Here is a 25,018-nt window from a genome sequence, read left to right as displayed (position 1 = left end):
TTAAGAACAGAACAGATATTTTGGAGGAAAACATTAGTGAACTTGAAAACATCACGATAAAAATGTTTAAATTAAAAAAGTAAGAAAATAGAAAATTAAAAAGAACATATTGAGATGTGGGACAAAGCATGTGTAATTAGTTTCTGAAGGAAAGAACAGAGTACAAATACACTGAAAAAATGGAGCCTGAAAAATTTCCATATTTGAAATAGCCATTGAAGAGTGCAATGACCCCAAGCACAGGATCCATAAAGAAAACTACAAAAAGGCACAGTGTAATCAAATTGTCTAAAAACAGTGATAAAGATAAAATCTTAATAGAACCCATGCAAAAGAACATGTTACACGTGAAGGAATAAAGGTACAACATATAGAAATTTCTGTTTAGTAATAATGCATGTGAGAAGAAAGTGGAACATCATCATAAAGTACAAAAAAAATTCCAACCCAGAATTATATTGATAGACTATATCTCTAAAAACAAAAAGGTAATAGACTTTTTTTTTTTGAGATATATGAAAGCGGAAAGAATTCATCTTCAGCAGACCTGAATTACAAAAACTATAAAAGTAAGTCCTTCAGGCAGCAGAAATCATGAATCTATATGAATAAACAAAGAACACTGCAATTGTCAGCTGTGTGGACACTTATGTAAGTATGTTTTCCCTTTATTAAATCTATTTGCAAGACAATAAACTTTAAACAAAACTAAGAAGAAAAAAAAACCTAACTATAAGATAAAGGCCCAGAAGGGAAAAATTAAAGTAGGTTATTGTAAAGTCTTAATCCACTATGTGACATGATATAATATCACAGTAGATTGTGATAAGTCAAAGACGTATTCAGTACACCTGAATGCAAACACTCAAATAGCAAAAAGCTGTAGTAATAAAACTCCTCCAAGATGAAATAACAAAAATACACTAAGTTAATAAAAGTAACCAGTAAAGGAAGAGAAACAAAAGAACAGATAGAAAAATAAGAAAATAAATAGAACCATAACAGAAATAAACATAACTGCATCAATCAAATGTAAGCAGTATAAACACCCAGTTAGAAAGCGGAGGTTTCCGTGTATGACAGAAGCATTATGCTGTACACCAGAAATTGACACATTATGAACTGACTGTACTTTAATAAAATATATATATACATATATATATATAAAAGGAAAGCAGAGATATCCAAATTGGATTTTTAAAAAAAGTGATCCAACTATATGATGCCTAAAAAAAGAGGACTTTATTAAAGACACAAATTGTTTATAAATAAAAGGATGGAGAAAGATACGTAAGGCTAATTAAAAGATGAATGGGGTGCCAGTATTAAAGTCAGAAAAAATTGATTTAAGGGGAAAAAATTCTTCTGGGATAAATAAGTCAACTTACCAAAAAGGTATAACAACAGCACATACACCTACATTCTCCATATATTTGAGCAGTACTACATATCATGATAAAGGTAAAGGCAATCCCATTTACTCATGTTGCTTTGCTAATCAATATCAAACTTGTTGAATAGTTATTGAAAATAAAATACTTTATTTATTTGGAGTCTGCTTTGCTTCCTTCATAATCATTACATTAAAAGTCCTAACACATTCATTTTGCAGCAGATCAAGCAAAATAATAATCAAATAAGGTTACAAGATATTTAACTATTTTTCTTATTTACAATTGTTCATAGTGTATTGGCTTTCACCCAGACTAGCTCATAGAGTTGAAATAAATTGGATTATATCTTTACTAAGAATTACATATTTTTAACATATTCTAACAGTTAAAGCTTGAAATATCAGCTAATGTGTTGTCTAACTCTTGTATTATTTCTAAACATCAATTTTTATTTGCTAAATTTAATTATATTTAAAGTAAGTCTGTTTTTTATAAATTTTCCAGATGAATTTTTATGTTCTGTTACCTATAAAACTGTGTATTTACTTGATGTAGATGCATAATCATCTCATTTAAATTGTGTCTACTCTGAACAAATGTGATAATCCAAATTAACTTGTTTCACCATTTCAACGCCTATTTAAATTTGTCAAGTTGCACATACTCCACTAATTCAGAGACACACTTTGTCAATTTGATTGCCTATCTTCTTGGTACAGCTGCTTGTTTTCATAATCCAGTTGCATATTAGGGTATTTGAGTCTGTAGTTACATGGCCAATCTTGTTTATTTGCTGATGACGCTCTGCTTTAATAATTGAAGCCATTAGTATGAAAATGTGTGTTTTGCAAACACTATGATTCGTTGACCAAACTGTGTGTTGGTACACTAATTAATATAATCTATTTTAAAGTGTTCTAGTGAAAAAGTGATGCTATAATATAAAACATCAGTATTATGGCCTATTTTGTGATATAAATATATGAACCAAAGGAAAATAAGTATTTTCAATATATGTTGAGATACATTCTTCACTGAAACAGAAATTTTTAGTCAAGGCAATCATTTCCTAGATATTTATTTTTATATCTAAGAATTTGGTGCAAAAGATTGTCTGGAGTAGCACTCTAAGGATACTGTGATTCCATGACATTTTAAAAGACATATTTTCTTTTTATTCTTTCTGCCCTGCCATGCTTAGCATATTGGCCTGCCTTCATGCTTGTAACTCCATGATCTTACGTGGTGTAACTACTGCTCTTCCAGGCATTGTAACCTCATTCGAGGCAGAGTGAAGGAAGTAGGAAGTGGGTAGCATCTGTATTAGAGAAACAAGGTTTACCTGCAAAAACTTAGCTTTCATTTTTGGCAAGAACAATCCCACATACTTGCCACTAATTGCCATGGAGGCTGGAGAACATGTGAATTTTCTTTTAATAATTTTATGTTTTGAGAACAAGTTTAGCTTTACAGAAAACTTTAGAAGATTATACAGTGAGTTTTCATATACCTACTCAACCAGTTTCCCCTAAAATTAACATCTTACATTAGTATGGTGAATTAACAAATCAGTATTAAAACTGATATTTATTAGAAACTAAATCTATAACTTAGTCAGATTATTTAGTTCTACTTAATGTCTTTTTCTATGCTAGGACACCATTTTAAATTTGGTTGTCATCTTCTCCTATAGCATATTATAATTAAATCCCTCCTTGCCTAGAAAGCCTCTCCTTAATTAATTGAACTACTTATGCTACCTCCTGCCATCTACCTTATTTCCCACTATAACATCCACGTTTTATTTCCTTTCTAGCCCATTTAAAATCTCTGATCCTTACATTTTTGTTAGTTATAACTTAATTTCAAGAGAAGATGTTGCAATGAAATCAGAAACCATGGAGAGTACTCTATTAGCTTTTAAATGCTTCAACCATGCCTGCCAATTTTGCAGCTTTGGCTTCCAAGATTCCCATTAGATGGGATCCATTAGTCCTTTCACTTGAAGATTTCTTTATAGTGACAGACGCTCCAATGGATTTTAATTGTTTGAATTGTACCTATTTAGATTTTTTCATTTGATGGTCAAAATAGTCCAAACCTCTTGTCTTAATGTATTTTCCCAAGTTCCCCATCTAGTATGTTGTGGACTTACCTAGAATCTTTGAGAGTCCTCTAACAGCTGCCCCCACATTGCAGACTCCCTTTATAACTACCTCAGAACCTTTCTGGAAACAATACTTGTATCTATATTTCTCTGTATGTGTGTGTGTATATGTGTATATATATATAAATATATATATATATACTTTTAAAATAAAGTTTGTTTGAATCGGAGAGTTGCATGCAAGGAAGCAGAACTAAAATCTGAGAATGACTTACCCAAGGCCCTCAGTAAGGACTAGAGGATGGGTGAATTCAAAGGGTTCCATGGACACAGCCTGTGTGTCTCATCTTGCAAGCCATTAGTATTCACCTTTAGATCCCATTTCTTATCTCCAGAAACTGTTAAAAACAAATAAAGAAAACAATTTACATGATACAGTCAAATTTTATTTAACACCTTATGAAGTGAACAGTCTCCTTTTGAAGAAATGCAAAATGGGGTGAAAGGAAGGAAGCTTTTATTAGATTAAAAAAAAAAGAAAGAACATGGAAGAGACAAATAGAAAATATCTGGTTGGATGGAGCCACATAGTCAATCTTAGTTGGGTGAGAAAGCCCAGAGTTGGCTTGGAATTGGGTGATTAGGTAACTGGAAATACTGTGTTTCTGGCTAAGGGAGCATTTATAGTTACATGAAAGTTATCCAAATTTCGATTTGCTGATATGGATGGCATTCATGGCAGGAGCAGTTCCATCTTGGGTCTAGAACAAAGGCAACAAAGGCAAAGAAATTAAATAAAAATTTTTAGTGTTGGTAGCTCACAGCAAAAAAAAATCTATGACAATGAATATATGTATGTTCATGTATAACTGAAAAATTGTGCTCTACACTGGAATTTGACACAACACTGTAAAATGACTATAACTCAATAAAGAATGTAAAAAAAAAAATTTCAGTGTTGGAGTCAGAAAATAAAAATATCAGTATTTGTAGGCAATGAAATTGTGTGCCTAGGGAAATCAAAAGAATCTCAAACTACTCTAGCAGAGAAAAAAAATCTTTAATACATTCTCACAATAGGATAAAAAATATATAACATAGACTGAAATAATGAAAGATATATAAGATACCTATCTAAACTTTCTAAACATTAAAAGAAATTGAAAAAGAAAACTAATTAATAAAGGGATACTTCATAGTCATGTGTTAGAAGTCTCATTATCATAAATATATAAATTCTCCCCAAACTGATCTATATTTCAATGCAATTCTAGTAAAAATCCAGGAGCTGAATTTTGGAAAAATTAACACAATGATACTACAATTGATATAAAAATACAAAATAACAAGAAGAACCAAAAAATAGCTACATCAACATGATTGGAGAAATTATACTTTGATATACAGAGATATATTATTAAGTCAAAGTAATTTGTTGAGTCTATTTTTGGTGCAAAGATAGGCACATAGAATAATGGGTCGCTCAGAGAGTTGAAAAATATACCTGACCATATATGGTCAATTGATTTTTCTCAAAGGTGACACTGAAGTTCAGTAGGAAAAGGAATCTTTCCAAGGAATCAGCAAACATTTTTCATGAGGTGCCAAATAGTAAACATTTTAGGCTTTGCAGACCATGCAGTCTCTATTACAACTACTGAATCTCATCTGAAAGTATCAAAAGACAAGATGTCTACAGAAGGGCACAGCTGTACTTCAAAAAAACTGTATTAATGAACATTGAAATTGAGTCATACAATTTTCATGTCACAAAATATGTTTTTACTTTTTCCAACCACTTAAAAATGTAAAAATTTTCTTAGCTCACAGGTCACCCCAAAATAGATTTGGCTTGTTGACCATGTTTTCATTAATTTGTGCATAGTCAATTAAATATTGACATGACAAAGTAATGTATCATTACCCCTACTTGACACCATACACAAAAAATCAATTTCAGTAGACATGAAACATAAATGCATACAGAGTCTCTAATTTAACACAGTACTATATTTTTAGTTACTTGAGGTAAGGAAATCTCTTTTTACAAACCACAATCTCAGCACTAAGAATATCATTCTTACAGAATTGGTGATTATTTTCAGTTCTTTTCAATGAAATGACCTAAGGGTTTTCTTTTTTTTTTCTTTCTTCTACTTTTTTTTAAGACACATAGTTTAGTTAACATAAAGTTTATTGTATCACTTCAATGATATTGATGACTAGAGTCTTTTACTTAACCCTATCAATCAAGGTAACAAAAGTTTAATAATTAAAATGCCTTATGAAAGTCTCAGTGTGCATACAGGCTGTTTGTATATTTATTTCTCCTGGGTAATAATACACAAAAATAATCAAGGTCAGGGAAGTGGGCACAGGATGAACAAAGTGCTATGCCTAATTGGTTTATTTTCCAGATTCATAATGGTAAAGCTAAAAGGTCAAGTGTGTTTTGCAGGAAATAATTCAAGGCATAACTGACTGGGAGAATCGATGGCATGAATGCCTACACAAGTATCATGCAACCCACCTCTTCTTTTGTATATTGAATGGAACAATAGTAAAGAAGCTGTATATTCTGGGAAGTCACCTTATGACTTCAGCTAAAGTGCTTATAGTCAAAACTCAGGTGGGTTATCCTACAGAAAGCAACTTGAGATCCTGAAATCCAGGCAGCTGAACCAAAAGAAATTAATGGATTAGAGTCAACATTTATCCTAGTAAAATGGCAAATAACAGTCTAAAGGCCTGTGCAGAAACGGTTTGTAAGGATAATGAGTATTTTGTTGGCTTAGCTTTATGTTTATGTATTATAGTTACATTTATATATTATGTTTATATATCATATCAAGCTTCATGTTTATGAGTCTGCAAAAAACTGCCTGAAATAAGTAAGGGCAAAATAGCATCTTTGAAATCAGAACCCAAAAGATGGCATAAAATATAGTTGAACTGCATTATTAGCAGAATCCACATTTACAAACCTGCCCACTTGTTAAAATTTCCTGGGTACCCCAAAATCGGTTCTTATTGCACTTTCACAATCATTCATGGACATGCCCAGTATTGAAACATTAGAGTCACGTGTCCCTAGCTGAGGTGGAACGAGGTAGTACTCTGCCTTTTGTTTCAGCTCTCATACCGTACACAAGTGTCCCTTCTGTGGTCTATTTAATACATTTTATATTTTTGTCCTTTTTTTTTTTCATGATTTCACTGTTTAAAATGGCCTCCAAGAATGATGCTGAAGTGCTGTCTAGTGTTCCTAAGAAGGCTGTGATGTGTCTTACAGAGAAAATACCTAAGATAAGCTTTGTTCAGATATGAGTTATAGAGATGTTGGAAGTTAGTTCAATGTTAATGAATAACAATATGTATTAAATAAGGTGTCTGTAAACAGAAACACACATAAAACCAGGTTGTGTATTGATCAGTTGATAAAATGCTGTGACTAGAGGCTCACAGGAACTTGGCCATGTATTTCCTGTAGGAGAATTGCTTCAGTATTCACTAAGTTATAGTGCTATTACAGATGATAACTTACTGTCAAAAATTAGAATTGACTGTAGTTGCCCTACTCACAACAGCTTATATCATTCCTACTATAGTAATCTATAAATATTTCATTTTTTTTCTATGGGTAGATTTTTAACTACAGGCATACCTCAGAGATATTGCAGGTTTGGTTCTAGACCACCACATGAATTGTTTTGGTTTTCCAGTGCATATAAAATTATGTTTACACTATACTGTAATCTACTAAGTGTGCAACAGTATTATGTCTAGAAAACCAATGTACATACCTTAATTTAAAAATAATGCTGTTGGAAAATTGGGGGTGATAGGCTTGCTCAACTTAGGGCTGTCACAAACTTCCAACTTTAAAAAAAACACAATATCTGAATAAAGCACAATACAGTGAGGTATGCCTGTACTTAATCTATGATTTTGCTACAATTCATTAACATTTTTTGTTACAACCAATACAATTAATTTACTGATTATTACTGTTGGGCTGTTTTCTGAATTTTATAAAATAATTAGAATTATATTTTCCCCTAAGTTTTATATTAAATGTCTCAGTCATATTAGAGTTTAATTAGGAAAGAAACTTAAAATTGAGCAGGTAATCCATCCTAATAGGATAACTTAATATTTATTTTTAAACTCCAGCAAATTGACACTAGAGACAAAATTCAATAACATTCTAATTCTTTCATTTAAAAAATATTATTATTAAATATAATTATCATAAAGAACCTGAAATTACACTTGTCAAATGGATAACAGAATAGGCCTCAGAGAATTTATGCCTTAACCACAGTCACAGCACGAGCACAAAGAGATAAAAGACCCCTGATTTCAGACCTCATGATTTTTTTTTCTCTTTCTAAATAGAATAAGCTTTATTTTTCTCCTACTTTATAAGGTATTTGGACAACAAACTAATTATAATAATAGTTGCAATATACAGCATTTACTGCAGGCACTAATTTTAAGTCTCCAATATTAACAAATATTATGTTCTTAAAACACTATCATCAGGTACATTTCCAAGAGAAGTTAAATATCTCATCCTGAGTCACAGGGCTTGTAAGTGGCAGAACCAGAGAGCGAACAGGACTCCTTTGTCCACATCCTTCCTCACCAGGCTTCCTGCAAATAATTTTTGGTTATTTGTTTTTCCTTTACCACCCATAAATTTAACATTGATGTTTTACTATCAACCGTATTTTATTGTGCCTCTGCACACTTTTGAAGTGAAAACATTACATATATTTTTCCTCATTTTTTCTGTTAAATAAATTAACAGTTTGAAAAAGAGTTTATTTTCTTTCCTTCTTTTTTTTTTTCTTTTAAGCCTTACAGAAACGACCTTTATTGACAGTCACAGGCCACTAGGGCGAGTCTGAGGTGAAGGAGGGCCCAGCGCCTGCCCGGCTTGCCTGGCCTGGGCGCCTGCGCAGAGACAGCCCCGGTGAGGGGACTCGGTTGGTTGGCAAACTGGCTTCCAGGGCAGGGAGAGACTGAAGAAAGCAGCAGACACTCCAGGCTAACAGGTGGCAGTTTAAAGATGCAAAGGAACTTACTCAGGAGGCATGTTGTCTTCATCACTGCAAGACGAGTAGCTCTCTGCCCCTGCTCGCCAGCGTCCTAATAGTTTATAAGGAGGCTTTAACCGGGTTCAGTCACGGATACTTTCCGGATGGTCTCAGAAACACACTGCTCTCTCAGGACAGCGACCCTGAAAGGCCCTGGCTATGGGCATGGTGGGCCTTCCAAGGACAAGGAGAACGGTGAGGAGCCTGCCCTTGCCCGTCCCGTTCTGTGGTGAGCCAGCAGTCAGGCCCCTCCATGACCTCCTCCTCCAACCTCCTGGAGCTGAGACTGGCAGCAGACCTTCCCGAGCCCGGGGCATTGTGGGACTTCGGAGAGGCGGGAGCGGAGCTGACGCGAGCCCGCCCTCCCCACAGCGCGCGGGAGCGCGGCGCCAGGGTCCTTATCCGCTTGTGGGAGCCCCGAGGCGCGCTTCCAGTCACCCAAGGCCGCTGGAGGTTCCCAGCTGCCTCTCTCTGCACCCGAGACAGTGAGAGAAGGCAGATGCTGCCACGAGAAACAAGGACGCCTTGAAGAAGGACTTGCTGGGGGTGGAGGAGGCGGTGAGACGGCCCGGTCCGCTGTCAGGTGTGTGCTGTCAGGTGTGTGCAGCGGCTTCGTCAGGTTCTCGCTCTCCTGTGAGGATGCCGAGCGGTTCGCGAGCTCTCCAGGCACTTGAGGTAGGCAGCTTCCTTCATGAACCTCTTTCAGACACATTTCGGATAAAGACACAAATCTGCACAACTGGGGAATTTGTTAATAGCTTACCAAAGAAAATAATATGTGTTGTAAAAACCGCAAAGGGGTCAAGACACTGGGGTTGGAATTCCAATGTGAAGACTTGGTGCTACCAAACTTAAAATTCGTACTTTGATGATATCCTCCATGAACGGAGGATAGTAGGTATCTACCTCAAACATTTGTAGTGAGGGAAAAACATCATAAAAATTTTTGGCCCATAAAGAATTCTGAAATAAAAACTAGTATTTCTTATACTTCTAAAATTTTGTTTTCTTCAGATAGGTTGACTTAATTCCAGAGATTCAGGCACAAAGAGAACCATGCATTTTAAAAGCTCCTGTTATTCTGTGAGTGTCATTCAACACTTCAAATATTTGTGCTGTTTCTTTTCTCTGTCCTCTATAGTAATTGAACTGCACTGGACTATGTTAAAAAGGAATTTACATTTGTTTGTAGTAACTTACAAGCATAAGATAATACTCTGTGTTTGCTAAATTATTCTGAATAACACCTCAAGAATACATTTCCCCATTTCGTGTTTTGTGCTTTTATAAGTAAATAAAAAGCAAGAAAAAAATGAAACATTGCTTTTGTTTAGTACATAGGAATAATCGAAACAAACAAGCCCATTTAATCAGTTTTTACATGGAAGACTGTAGTGCATAAAAATAAAAATCAAACATGGCTATTTACCCATTGTTATAAGGAGATGTATACTATAATTTTATTAAATGTAAATGTGCAAGTAAATTACAAATACTATTATGTGTTATGCTTCTGAGCGTCCAGGCTGAAATCAATGGAAACATTATGAAAATGTAAGTTAATTAAGATTATAAATTACCTCGCTGCAAAATTGAGATTTTTTTAAAACTATAATTACTACCTCAAGTGTTTCTTTTCCTTTTATCTTGAAAGAGAATTTACCTTTTATAGTAAGCAAAAATGAGGAAAAAATATCCTTTACTGGAGGGGAATAAACAAGAAATTGGGTGTATGTGTGTGTGTGTGTGTATAAATGAGAGATATAGAAAGAAGGGAAAAGTGAGAGACAGAAAGATACAAAGAGTTGGGGATGAACATATGAAGGAATTTTAACTTCTAGGCTATGGTGAAATGCATTGCATTTAATGTCTATGTCATCTTATCAAATGGTTAAATGCTGGAGTAAATATGCTGAAAATCCCTTATATTATCAGAAATGTTGGCTAAAATCAAATGGAATTCCTCTTTAAAATGTTATATAAGTGTACATACATACAGTAAATTGCATGTGTCATATGTAGATACAAACTTGCTTTTCACCTTCTAAGTGATTAAACAGAATATTTCTAGACCAGAGGCCCCTCATGTACAACTAGTTGCTCTCTAAAATTTCTTTGCCAGAGGTAAGCACTACCTTGACTTTTTAACATATATGCTAGTTTTGCTTGATTTGGAAATCATACAGTTTATATGATTTTTTTTGTGAAGCTTTTTTCATTCAATATTGCTTATAAGACTCATACATTACTGTTGCTGAACGTCCATCATTTACATTGTTTCATAGTATTCCTTTGAATTAATAAACTACAATAATTTTTGTGTTTCATAAATGGTGGGCATTTGGATTTGTTCCAGTTTGGGACAATTACATGTATTTGATATGTATGTGTATGCAACTCTGTTAGCTATACACCCAGAGGTGGATGTGCTTGTTACTGTGTACGTGTATATTGAGCTTTAGTAGATACGAAAAAAAAAATTTTTGATGACTGTTCAACATTGTTTGCTCCCAAAAGCAGTGTATGAGAGTTCTAGTTGGCTAATTTCTTTGGCAGCATTTAGTATTCTCAGGCTTTTATATTTTAGCCATGCTAAGATGTGTTGGTTACTGTTTTACATTTGTTTATTTGGCATTTCTGTGATGAGCAATGTGGTTGATCATCTTTGCATCAATGGGGTTATTGCTTATTTGTATACCTTCCTTTTGGATTGCCTGTTTAAATCTTTTGAATATTTGCATAATGGGTTGGGTGATTTTCTTATTCATTTGTGAATTCTTTATATATCCTGGATATGAACAACATAAACCTTGTTGGTTATATGTATCTTAAATATCTTTTTCCATTCTGTGGCTTGTTTTCCAGTTCAGATTTTCTTCTGATAAGCTGAATTTCCCATTGTGAATTAAATCCAACTGGTCAGTCTTTTTTTTTTTTTTTTTTTTTAAGAATTATTGGTTTGTTGCCCTGTTATAAAAGCTTTTTCTAAGGTAAAAAAAAAAAGAAAGAAAGAAAGATATACTTATTTATTATCATCTAGAAAATTTGTTATATGTATTTTTTGTATTTAGTAATACACTACAGCTGGAGTTAATATTTCTGAATGGTGTTAGGCAGAATTTCTTTTACTTTGTAGGTATGGATATACAATTAATCCAGTGTCTTTAGAGATTCTCTTTTTATATCAAATACTTTATAAAATCTTGAAATAAATTTAGTATGGTAGACTGAATAATACCCCCTGCCAAACAGTATCCATGCTGTAATCCCTGGAAGCTGTGAATATTAATTAATATATGGGGAAAAGGGACTGCACAGCTGATTAAATTAAGAACCCCAAGAGAGGGAGAATATCCCCGATAATCTGGGTAGGTATCAAACACAATCATATGTAACTTTATAAAAGAAAAGCAGGAGGAAATTCAACACAATCAAAAGAATGGAAAGAATGTGACCACAGAGACAGGGATTAGAGTGATGTGACAATAAGCAAAGGAATGCCAGCAGCCACCAGGGCAGAAAGATTATTACCCTAGAGCCTCAGGAGGGACTGTGGCCCTGATGACACACACTGTGGCCCTGATGACAGGACAGTGATACAGATTTTGGATTTTTGGCCTCAGGAACTGTGAGACACAATGAATTTCTGTTATAGTGAACCCACCAAATTTGTGATAATTTGTGCACCTCCCATTGGAAATTAATATAGTAAGCAATTTCTATCATTTTTTTCCTTAATATTTAAGATTATCTTGGGAGATTTAAAGTATGTGACTACTTTATTATAATTTTGGGATGTGTTTGCCTAAATGACTCTCCAGAAGCCATACCTCATAGACCCTGTGTTCTGTTTACTCCAGAAAATCCTTAGCCAGCAACATTGCTAAGGGTGTTTCAAAGACATGATTTCCTCTTTCTAGCAAATCTCATTAATCTGTTAACTCAGAGGAGGTCCAGTTGGCAAGGTGATTTAGTCCAATTACCTATCCTTTGTTTTTTCCCTAGCATCACCACCTCATTAAAAAATTTATAATTTAAATAATAGATTGTAGGCCAGAAAGTTTAAATCTCCTTTCTCCATCTTCAATTATATGTTTTTAAAACAATTTTTATGAATCACTGTTGATTTTGTTAAACAATTTTTCTGCATATCTTAAGCCAATAAGTTTTCCTTCTCTTGTGGTTAATTACACTTATTTTCAAATATTAAATAACCTTGCACTCTTCAAAAAATATTATATATGCTTGTGAAGGATTTTTCTCTATATATATATTTGTTTAAGATTTTAATGAGTGAAATTGCCACAACTTTATTTCAGATTTTTATTTTGTCTATAATCTTGTTTTTAATTATAATCAGGTCTTACTTTATAAATCTTTGCAATGACCAGCATTTGTCCTTTTTGATTATTTCTATCTTATGTTTGGTTTTAATTCTATGAATTTCTGCTTTCATGTTTAATATCCTAAGTCTTTGTTTTGCCTATAATATGAAAATGACTTACTGATACATACCCTGGAGGGTTTGGAATTCTTGCTTATATGTACCATAAAAGACATAAAGACTATTTCATCTGCTTTAATTATAACTATTATTATTTTTAAAATTTTGGTAAGAACTTTTAATATAAGATCTTATCTTCTACCAAAATTTTAAGTTCACTATAGAGTACAGTTATCTGTAGGTATGATATATAGCAGGTCTCTAGAACTTACTCATCTCATGTAACTAAAACCTTATATCCATTGAATAGCAACTTCTCATTCTGTTTCCCTTGACCCCAAGCCTCTAGTAACCACCATTCTAATCTGTTTCTATGAAATTTGACTCTTATTACATACCTCATATAAGTGAAACTATGCAGTATTTGGCTTATTTCATTTAGCATAATGTCACCAAGTTTCATCCATGTTGTCACATATGTCAAGATTTTTTAAGGCTGACTAATATTTCATTCTAAGTGTATACCATATTTTCTTTATTTTTAATTCATCAATGGACATCTGGATTGTTCCCATATCTTGTGAATAATGGTTCAGTGAACAGAGGAGTGCTAGGAACATCTTGAGATCCTGATTTCAGTTTTGTTTTTGTTTTTTTCTTTTTGTATAAAAACCTGAAAGTGAGATCACTGTTTATAATAGCCATTCTTAAAGAAAATATTAAAGTAACCTCTAACAAAAATAGATAACTAAATTATGGTATATTCATGCAATGGAATAGAATACATCAGTTAAAAAAACTATGAAATACAATGTCTGTACTAATATAGATACCTATTAAAACATAATCTTGGATAAAAAGATCAAGTTGCAAAATAATATGTGAAGTAACTATATTATTTGTCTTTTGCTGCTTTAACAAATTACCACAAACTTACTGAATTAAAACAACACAAATTAATCACCTCACAGTTCTGGTTAGAAGTCCCACACGGTTCTCACTGTGTTAAAATCAAGGGTTTGGCAGGGCTCCATTCCTTTCTGGACATTCCAAAGGAGAATCTGTACTATACTGTTGCTTTTACAGCTTCTGGAGACTGCCAGCATTTCATGGCTTATTGTTCTCTTTCTCCATCTTCATAGGCAGGGACGTAAATCTCACTTTTCTCCCATCACATGTTCACTGTAGCAGGGGAAGGACTGCTTCTAGGACTCATGTAATTAAATTGGGCCCATCATCATGTTCCAGGTTAATCTGTCCATCTCAGGCCAAGGTTGTAACCTTAATCACATCTGCGAAGTCCCTTTTTTCAGTTTCCAAGGATTAGGGTTTGGACACCTTTACGTGCCATATTGCCATCTACTGCAATTGGATATTATTCATGTAAAGTCCCAAGACAGGTACAGCTTAATAATATATGTGTTAAGGAAGCATTAATATGTAGAAAAGGTATAATAAAAAAATTAAATAAATAATAAGCACAGTATTCAGAATAGTAGTTACCCTTGAGTGGGAGAGTGATAGCTATGCAGTTCAGAAGGAAAACACAGAGATGGAGGTTCAATAGCATTGTTGTAATTCTATTTCTTAAGCTGTGTGAATAGTACATAGTTGTTTGTTTCATGAATCTATGCACTTGATATATACCTTATTGGAATATACAAATATGCATACAAATGAATATAATAAATATTTTATAATAACATGAATTACAAAATTGATAATAGAAACCACTGATTTGATTGTTGCTAAGATATTTAGAAAAAAATATTTCTCTGGGAGCAGTTATAAAAACTAATCCAAACCAAAATTTTTTTTAAAAAATCAATAATACATTTGCTTAAACTTGTCTTAGAATTACACAAGGTTGTAAAGTGTTAATTAATGGGACGAAAGTCAGAAGTTGTAAATATACACATGCAAATCCAGCATTTGGGGACAGTTTACAACTGGGACATTTATCAATTACAGAAGCACCATTAACATTAAGCCAAAGAAATAAAAATAAATTCTTTTGTATACAATAATAAGACAACAACAACAAAAATAATGAAGGCAAAGAGAAAAACCTTTAAAACTGATAAAGAAGAAAAATTTACTTTCAAAGATAACTGATGACTAACATCATAAAAAAAATACAAGCCAGAAGTCTATGGAATACCCTTTTCAATACTGATTTGAAATAACTGTAAATTTAGAATTACATACCTAGTGAAAATACTCTAGCAATAAAATTACAATAAAGATATATTTACACAATAATGACTTAGACAGCAATAATTATTTCTATTTGAGCAATCATGCTTCATTGTTATACCTAAGATGCAATGTGCATAGATGAAAGTGTTCTATTTTGCAGTTAAAAAAAAACTTTTGCAGTTTAAAGAAAAAAACTGTCTCTTAAGTGTATCATTTTTTATTGTGGTTAACATCTCTGCTTATTAACTTCCCTCTATAAAATAAAAATTAATATAGATATAGATAAAGATGAGTGAGTGAACTGCTTACCATGTACCTCAAAACTTAATGGCTTTAAATAATACAAATCTATTATCTCTCATAATTCTGTGGATCGGCTGGATGGTTATTTTGGTCTTAGCTTGACTTACTCATGTATCTGTACTGAGCTGCAGATTGGTAAAAGGCTCTCCTGAATTTAGCTGGGGCCTCTTTGGCAATAGCCAGGCTGATCTAGCTGATCTAAGGTCGTTTGGCCAGGAAAATTTGGTTCTCCATGCAATCTCACATCCTCCTTCAGCATAGACCAAAATTGGTTCTACCGAAGGGGTATCCACTTGGAAAAGTTAGGGAAAATGTGCCAGGCCTCTTGAAGTCTATGCTCAAGTCAGACACAATGGCATTTCCATCACATCCTTTGGGCAGAGCAAGTCATGAAGCTCACTCAGATTCAGAGAGAGTGAAATTGATTCTCTCATGTGATGGTACAAAAAGTAATATTACCTTGCAAATGGTTGAGCACAAGGAATGGGGAATTGAGGAAATTTTTACAATTAGTATATCAGAAATGATTCTTACTTCATGGCATTGTTGAAGAAGTAAAATGAAAGGGACTCTTACAATATGGGTGATCTATATGCTAGATTCTGGTCCAAGTGGCTTTATTATTTTGTTTTTGCTTTAAGGGCACTTTATTATATGATACAAATAGTAGGCGCATAGCTTTGAAGGTCTATTTAAATTAAGGCAGTCACTTTCCTATATACCCACAGTAAACAAGTGGACTTTGATTTTAAAAACACAATACTATTTACATTAGCACCTCCCCAAATGAAATACTTAGCCTTAAATCAAATCACTATATGTTGCATCACCATAGTAGGCTTCCTTGCCTTCTGATTTTCCCTAGGTTCAACACGTAGAAAGCCTTAACAGGAAATTAAAAGACAGATAGAAAACACAGGTTAAATATGTATTCTCCTTCTTGCTCCCTGCATTGCCATCATTCTAGCAATGACGGTTTTCTACAGTTTCAGTTGATGTCAGATGGTCACTTTTCCTTGGAGCCACAAAGTCTGTTATCACCATTTTCTTCCTCTTCCCTTCAGGACTATGGGTCCAACGACTTCTTACTGTAACCAGTAACTGAGTGTTTCATCAAACCTTTGTTATTATTTAAACCTGTACACGGATCTTTCAATTCTGCTTTCATTGAAGTCTCAAGTAAATGCTTTAGATTGATCATTTTGTGTGTCTGGAAGTTCTAATTGACACCCATTATAAAGCAGTTATTTGTGCAGCCATGTTGACATATTAGAAACTTAGAAATCATATAATTTTAACCTGAATATTTTTCTTAAATGTAAGACTAAGGGTTATTTTAAATGTAAAGACTAAATGTGATTCACTTACCTTGTATGTGTCTATGTGTTTATTCTTTTGTTCTTTTGGGCTGCTTTAATTAAGAAAGAAACACAAAATGTTGGAGTGTTTTTACTCCTGGAAAAAACTGAAAATATTTTAATTTTTGAAAGTGAAAATGTAGGTGTAATTCTTTAGAAAACTAGAATAGAAATCAGAAATGTCACAGCTATGAGGACAATATGAATTGTTTTTATACGGGTTAAGTAGTGCCAAAAGGCTAAAACCTGTTAAATTACAATTATTTAATTTAACTCTAAATAACTGAAGTTTTTCATAGTATTCTTTACCCTGCCCACTGTAAATGACTAAAACTGAGCTGCTATTTAAAATTTGTGAGAAATTCAGATAAAACCTGAACATTTTGACCTTTAATAAGGTAATGGAAGAAAACTGATTTTATGAAGAATTAAATGAAAATTGCTTTAGTAAAAGAATTAGCATTAAAAGGAACATAGGACATTTGCAGTTGATAAAAGCAGGCTATTTCTTTTCTTGCCTCATGAAGTAAACTCGTAGCATCATTAATTCTTCAAGTAGATAAATCTTTTTTCAATATAATAGCTATAATATTATAATAGAAATAATAGAGATGTATTTCAGCATACAATGAAAAATAGGTTTCAAAAATCAAAATAATTTGAATAAAGTTTTCAGTGCCAATAAAGATAATGGACAACTAAGAAGATAGTAAGTATAAACTTTTGAAAATTCAGATTTTCCACATCAGTACTGTAAAGTCTACTTCCTCCTCCCCTCCCACTAGACATGTAAATATTATTTTATTGCAATTAGAGCATATTGATAACTTAGAGATGAAATACTGTACAATTAATATTAAGCAACTTAGCAAAATAAATCTATAATTTTAGAAAAGGCCTCCAAACCCAAGCTTCTATACACTGTTCTGTGACACAGGGGCTAGGATACTGCTCAAGATGACTTCCTCTGAGGTGATATCAATAGGGAGATGAGGGAGAAACTAGATATAAGCAGATGAGAGAGAAGACTTGATTCTTGTTTTGCTTATTTTTCCTGCCATCTCTTCTCCAGAAACATCTCTTTACCTCAGCAGCAGCAGCTGAATTCAGCCATAACATATTTAAAATAATATAAAATTGGTAAATAATATATTATTAAACAGGATCTGATACCAAACAAGAAAAGCCTTTAAACATGATAAGGTGGAATTTACTCAAGTAGTGCAAGGTTGTTTTAATATTAGTAAATCCGTTGCTGTTATAGATTATAATAGTAGATCTAAAGAGAGACATTTTCAAAACCACAATAAGATAACATTTTACACTCATTAGGATAAAAAAAACAAAAGCAAAAACAAAATGATAAAAACAGAAATTAAAGAAAATAAGTGTTGGCATGGTTGTTGAAATACTGGAATCTTTGCCATTGTTAGAGAGAATGTAAAATGCTGTAGCAATGCTGTGGAAAATAGTGTGGCGATTTCTCAAAAAAAATTGCAGTAGAATTGCATTGTGATCCAGTAATTCTACTTCTGTTTAGCTGCGCCAAAGAAGTAAAATCAGGAACTTGAACAGATATCTATACACATGTGTTCATAACAGCTAAAAGTTGGAAGATATCCAAGTGTCCATCAATGGATAAATGACATTTAAACAATGTGATATACACATATAATAGGATATTATTCAGTCTTAGAAAAGGAAGGAAATTCAAACATATGTTACAAAATGGATGAACTTTGGAGATTTTATACTAGGTAAAATTAGTCTTTTGCAAGAGGACAAATATTGTATGATTCCACCTATACACTTATATGAGGTATATAAAGCAGTTAAATTCATAGAAAGAGGAAGTATAATGATGGTTGTTGGACTGGAAGGATAAGGGGAATGCAATGTTAGTGTTTAGTAGGTACAGAGTTTCAACCTGGGGAAGATGAAAAATTTCTGGAGATGGATGATCGTGATGGTTTCACAATAATGTGAATGCTCTTAACACGACTGAATGTACATTTAAAAATGAAAAAAATTATGTAATGTGTGTTTTACTACAATAAAAATGATCAAAATAGAGGAGACAACTTATCATTTTTTTCAAGATACAGAAAAAAAGACTCCAAGAAAATACAATAAACATTGTTGATAGTATAATTTAGGGAATAGAAATTAAAGGATTATTCCTTAATGGGATAAAACATATTCCTAAAGCCTGAATCTTGATTTTAGTTGAAACACAGGTGATCTCTCCACTAAGATTAGGAATAAGACAAGGATATCCATTACTTCTACTACTATAAACATTGTACTGGGGAGGTAATCAATGCAATTAGACAAGAGAAGTCAGAGATTTTAGAATAAGAAAACAAAAGAGGTAATACTCCCTATTTTCAGATTATATGATAACATAATTGAAACAGAAAGCCAATCATATATCTGACTCAAGTAATAAACAATTTGATAAGGTAGAGTGGTGTTTTCTAAGTAACATGTTTCTACAGGTCCTGAAAACAATGGCTAACTCTAGAACTAGAAGAGGGAAATTTTAAGACGTTCTTGGAATATTTTGTTGTACCATAAAGTTTTCCAAGTATAAAAGTTACATGTCAGAGGTCAGTGGAAACAGCTTGAAGGTACTTATACAGGCCAAACATGGAATAATAAAATCATCAATAATGATACTGTAATGTACCCATTAAATAAAATAGGTATCTCTGAGTCTATCATGATGTAAACAAATTGAGTAATAAAATGATAAATTAATAGGAAATGAAGTCTTTTTATATAGTGATATGTATAAATGTTATCTAGAGATATGTATATGTTGAGGGATATTACATTAATGATATAATAATGTGGAAGAAATTATGAAGTTAGTGAAACAACTTGTCAACTGTAACAGAAATATTTGACTTAGCATCAATGGATATTAAAATTAGCCAGTGCAAGTTTAATGAGAAACAGAGTATTTGTTTCATAGTATCTCTGCACAGTTTATTGTTTAATTATAGAATGAAAAATTGTAACTTTATAATGGAAAAAACCATCCAGACAACATCTTAAGCAAGTGGTCAAAGTTAACTTTACCCGTAATGGAAATAGCTGGCATTAATGATGTGCTGGCATTATGCACACAGAAGGGCACACTGCCACTTCAGTGTATTTTTGTTAAAAAAGCATAGCTTGAATCTTATTATGAGGAAGATACAAACTAACCTAAATTTGACATTTTACCCAATAAATATCCTAAGCTCTTTAAAAGTACAGGGTCATGAAAGACAAAGAAAGATTGAAAAATCGTTTCAAATTGACAGGGAAAAAAGTGAGATAGGCCAATAAATATAACATCATTACGATCTGGACAGTGGGCCAGAATGATGGAGTGTAGACTTATTGGGACAATTTGAAATTTGAATGTCGACTCTGTTTAAATAATAATACTATATCAATACTCAGTGTGATAGCTTAAACTCGACTGTGGTTATTTACATATTCTTAAATGTACTTTAAGGCGTTAATGGTAAAATCAAATGGAATTACATGTGAAAAGTTGGTTAACCTACATAAAATGTATACAGAAGATTTCAGAAATATTGTTGCAAATAGCTTGTGGCTCTACTTTATTATTCATGTTAATATTTTAATTTTATTTTTCAATTTTTTTGGCCTTTTTCTTAATGACTTATTTCCTCGTGGTTTGGCTGGATCAACTGACATAAATAGGACAGTACTAAAGAGTAAATTTAGGATTGAAATAACACTGCATGACTGAGCCACATATAATTTTGAAATGCAACACTGACATTTATAGGTTAAAAAAGAAAAAAAAGAGAACAGCATATATAATGACTGAATTCAAAATTAATAGCTTGATGCAACATAATTTTCCTTGGGACAATTAAACATTTTGCTGTATGTTCAATAAGTTTTCAGGAACATCTCAAGCACTTCATGACTAACTAAATATGTATTCAGTATTCTATTTAGAGATACTGATATAGTACTCTAATGGAAAAGAGAAAAAGTTGAAATTTATCAATGATAAAAATACATAATTGTGAAACCACAGTAGTAATAAATATTAAAGTAAAGCTATTGCTTTGTATATTAATGGATCCCAGAAAACATTCTCCAGAAGAGAACAGCAGGAGTATGTCTAATCTCAAGAAATTAAACTTTCATTACTTCTCTAAATCATGGAAAATAATTACATATTTTAAAAAAATCCTAATGAAATACTGTAGAAGCAAATTAATTTTGTGAAGTCAAGTTCTTAATTACAGAAAAACACAATGTATTATTGATGGGAGTTTCAGTAGGCTGTGTTATTAACATTAGTATCCTATGTAGCTTTTACCTTAATAGAGACAGAATGAGAGGTTTCTCTTTTGAGGACTTGAAATAGTTACTTTAAATCTCCAATTTTCTTCTCAAACAAGTGGGATTAAGAAGATTAATGTACAGCTCAGTACCTGCTGTATGCACATTCTGGATTTTACATATTCATTTTCACCTTTCCTAGTACTTGCCATCATTGTATTTTATTCAGTTTCTAGTCCATAGAATAAATTTGAATGGTAATATAAACTTTAAAATAGAATTAAACATTCTAGTGTAGATAGTTGGTCTAGATATGTTAGCCTTACTAATACATCATATTTTTAAAATTAGATTGGACTAGGGTTGGTACTAAAATATTCATGTATCAGATTCATATATCTTTTCTCATCAGGATGTTCAGATGTATCAATCTAAAAGTATGTGAAGTTAAAAACAACAACAGTAGCAAAAAAAAAAAAAAGCAAGTACTCTTAGATCTGGTCATTTAATATCAGTAAGTTCTATTATATTTATGTTTCTAGATGAGATGAAACTCCAAGTAGATAATTTATAATATTATCCCCTGATCTATTTTCTAAAATATTTATTTAAGGCTTTCAATGACTCACTGAATTGTTCTTTATTTATTTTTTATTCTATGTCATGTAGGCTTGATAAAAATTCAAGAAGTGTTGAAGATGTAACATTACTTTATCTTAAAGCTATCTTTGGAACAAAACTGTGTTAGTAAGTATAATGACTAAAAATTAATATTTATTCATATAGAAATAAGAAACTAAATATTAGCTCTAGTGAAGAAATGAAAATATGCCCAGAAGTTCAACAGATCCAAATAGTAAACACTGATACAGCCAGCTGAAATGTTAGGAAATCATATTTCAACCAGGGCAGTGCTACAGCTATGAGGTGTCATAAAAATCTCTGTTTTTGGGTGACTACTGCTTTTTTTTCCCTCACTGAGAATATTTGTTCTCTAAACTCATAGACCGTCAGGAACTTTGCTATTTGAAATGATATCAGTAAGATTTAATTCTGTGCTTAGGATCTAAGTCACTCTGACATAGAGAAGCACTTTAATTTACAACTCAGATGCTGAGCTTCGTATAAAGTGTTTCTGGACATTGAGGTAAACATTTACCTTAACTTTGTAGTTTCCAAGTAAAAAAGTTCTTAGATTCACTTTATAATCCAAGTCAGATGTTGAATTCTTCACAGAAAGGCCTGTTTGATTTAAATTTCATCTTAACTGTACCCTTCCATCAGAACCTGTTTATAATCATATTTTCTCTTATGTTTTGTAAGATAGTCCTTGGTTTCTTTGGATTGCAGTTTCCCTCATTGAAATGCATCAATACACTTTATTTCTTTAGGCTACAAGTTTGTTCTTGGTGGTCTTAGACTGACAGTGTTAGGACAGAAGTAAATTATTATTAATAAAAATAAATGGGAAAAAGATCCTTTGGTAGTTTCTAATATGATGAACTTTAAGTAAAAGTCATAAAAAGGAAAGAGAAACAGACAAATAAGAATGCATAGCACTAGTTACTTAGAACATTGAAATATTTTTAAAAATTAAATGAGAAACTGTATTTTTGACAAGTAAGTGGTGTAACAATTAAAATACAGACCAAGAAGTAAGAAATGATATGAATAGGAGATGAAGACATAAGATAAACCAATGTAAAATGTTAGAATCTGTCAAACTTCTAAAAAAAATAAGTTGATATGTTTTGATTAATATTTAATATATTTTTGTCAATTAAGAGTAACATATAGTACATGTACATATGCTATAAATTATATATACATATCAAACTTTTTGTCTCTTCTAGTTTTATATTATGTGTTTATTTCATTTTAGAGCTGAATGATAGTAAAAGAAGCTTCCCACAGCACATCTTTGTTAGCAGTTTCAAAAGTACTCCTGACTTTTGCATGTTCACCTGATAAAATAGGCAACATATGAAAAATATTGCCCCCCAAAATGACAACTCTGAAAGCAGCAGTAATTGTAGATCTCTCTCTCTTCTGTATCACCAATTCATGGTATTTGATAGTTGCTCTTCAATAAAGCATGTTGTATGCCTTGTGTTTTTTTGTTTCATGATTCCAGTGAGTGAAAGTACCCCAGACTGATGATTTACATATTTTGATTTGGTATGGCAGAATCAAAATTTATATGAAGAACATAGAAAATAGTGTTCAGAGATCTTGTGTTGGTAAATGTGTGAGTCTATACAGGTCATATTGAGGGTTGGAGAAGAAATACTGATTTCTCTATCAATGGGCTTAACAAAGAGGAAGGTATATCTCTACCATGTATTTGTATATGTGGTTTATGCAGTTATACAGGCTAAGTCCCACGATCTGCTATCTGCAAGTTTCAGACTCGGGAAAAATGGTGGTGTAATTCCAGTTTGAGTCCAAAGTCCTGAGTACCAGGAGAGCAAATGGTATAAATCCCAGTCTAAGGGCAGAGGAAGACCTATATCCCAGCTCAAGCAGGAAGGCAGGAAGAAAAGTGTCTATTTCTTCCTTCCTTCATCTTTTGTTCTATTCAGCCCCTCAAGGATTGAATGATTCCCACCTACACTAGGGAGGCCATCTACTTTACTGAGTCCATTGATTCAAATGCTAATTTTACATGAAACAATCTCACAGACAGACCTGGAAATAGTTTAATCTGGATATTCTGTTCCTTAGTCAAGTTGACACATAAAATTACTCATCACATAGCCATATATTCTTTTTCTATGCAGTTGAGAGTAAAGCAAACTTTATTAATAGGCAGCTGACCTGGAGTTGCCTTTTTGGTGAGATCAACTGAATACTGAATGCTAATTGTGTCATTATCATGGACCAAACAACTGAAGATCAGTGGAAATGGAAATGTTTTGTAGTAGGTAAGGTAGAAGAGATGAAGTAAGTATAGTAGAGAATTGGGACAGAATAGAATGGAACAATATGCATCCCACAGAATGCCAGCTTAGAATTCATGAGGCTTAGAATTCCTTCCAGTTCTTTGACATACATAGGGCACTGGATCTCATTACTGACTAAAGGAGAATTGGGAAGAATGAGAGTACTACTCTGACCAGGTTTTCTTTGAATTAAGCAGAACAAAGAAAATCAAAACAGCTGATTTAATTAACATTAATTGGCACACTAACCTATGTAAAAAAAAGTGACTTAAATTAGAAGGTGGTTGGGTTGTTGAAAAATAATATTTTGTACATATATAATTGCATATATAAAACACTATATGAGCTGTAAATTTTCACTAAACTTTTGTTAACAAATATGTTCTTCTAATTGTTTATTGACTCTTTTATATTAAACTATTAAATTTAGGTAGAATTTATACTGCCATTAGGTATAATCTATGGATCTGAATGTATTTTTTCCAGTTATCTGTATTACTATTGCTATTGAAAAATCAGTATATTTCTCACTTACTGTATATTTTTTTCTAATTATTAAATTGCTTATTCTGTCTCCTTTATTCTCTCTATGGTGTTTTTCTCATGCAAAAAATTCAACATTAAAAGCTATATATTTATCATTCATTTTCATACTAGGTATTGTATACCCCATGTCACTCATTTTTCCTGGATTTAATTTTATATATGAAATACACAACTATTTTTCAAATTACTTCCAACAATTTAATTAGGATTATGAACAGAATTATAATAAACTTATAAATTGAATCCAGGGAGATGGAGTCTTTATAATGTTAGATCTTGTTCCCAATGGCATATGTTTATTTTTAC

Source organism: Camelus ferus, chromosome 14 (genome assembly GCF_009834535.1).
Source record: "Camelus ferus isolate YT-003-E chromosome 14, BCGSAC_Cfer_1.0, whole genome shotgun sequence".
In the NCBI taxonomy this organism is placed as follows: domain Eukaryota; kingdom Metazoa; phylum Chordata; class Mammalia; order Artiodactyla; family Camelidae; genus Camelus; species Camelus ferus.
The sequence above is the reverse complement of the archived record's forward strand: the minus strand, read 5'-3'. Positions refer to the sequence as shown.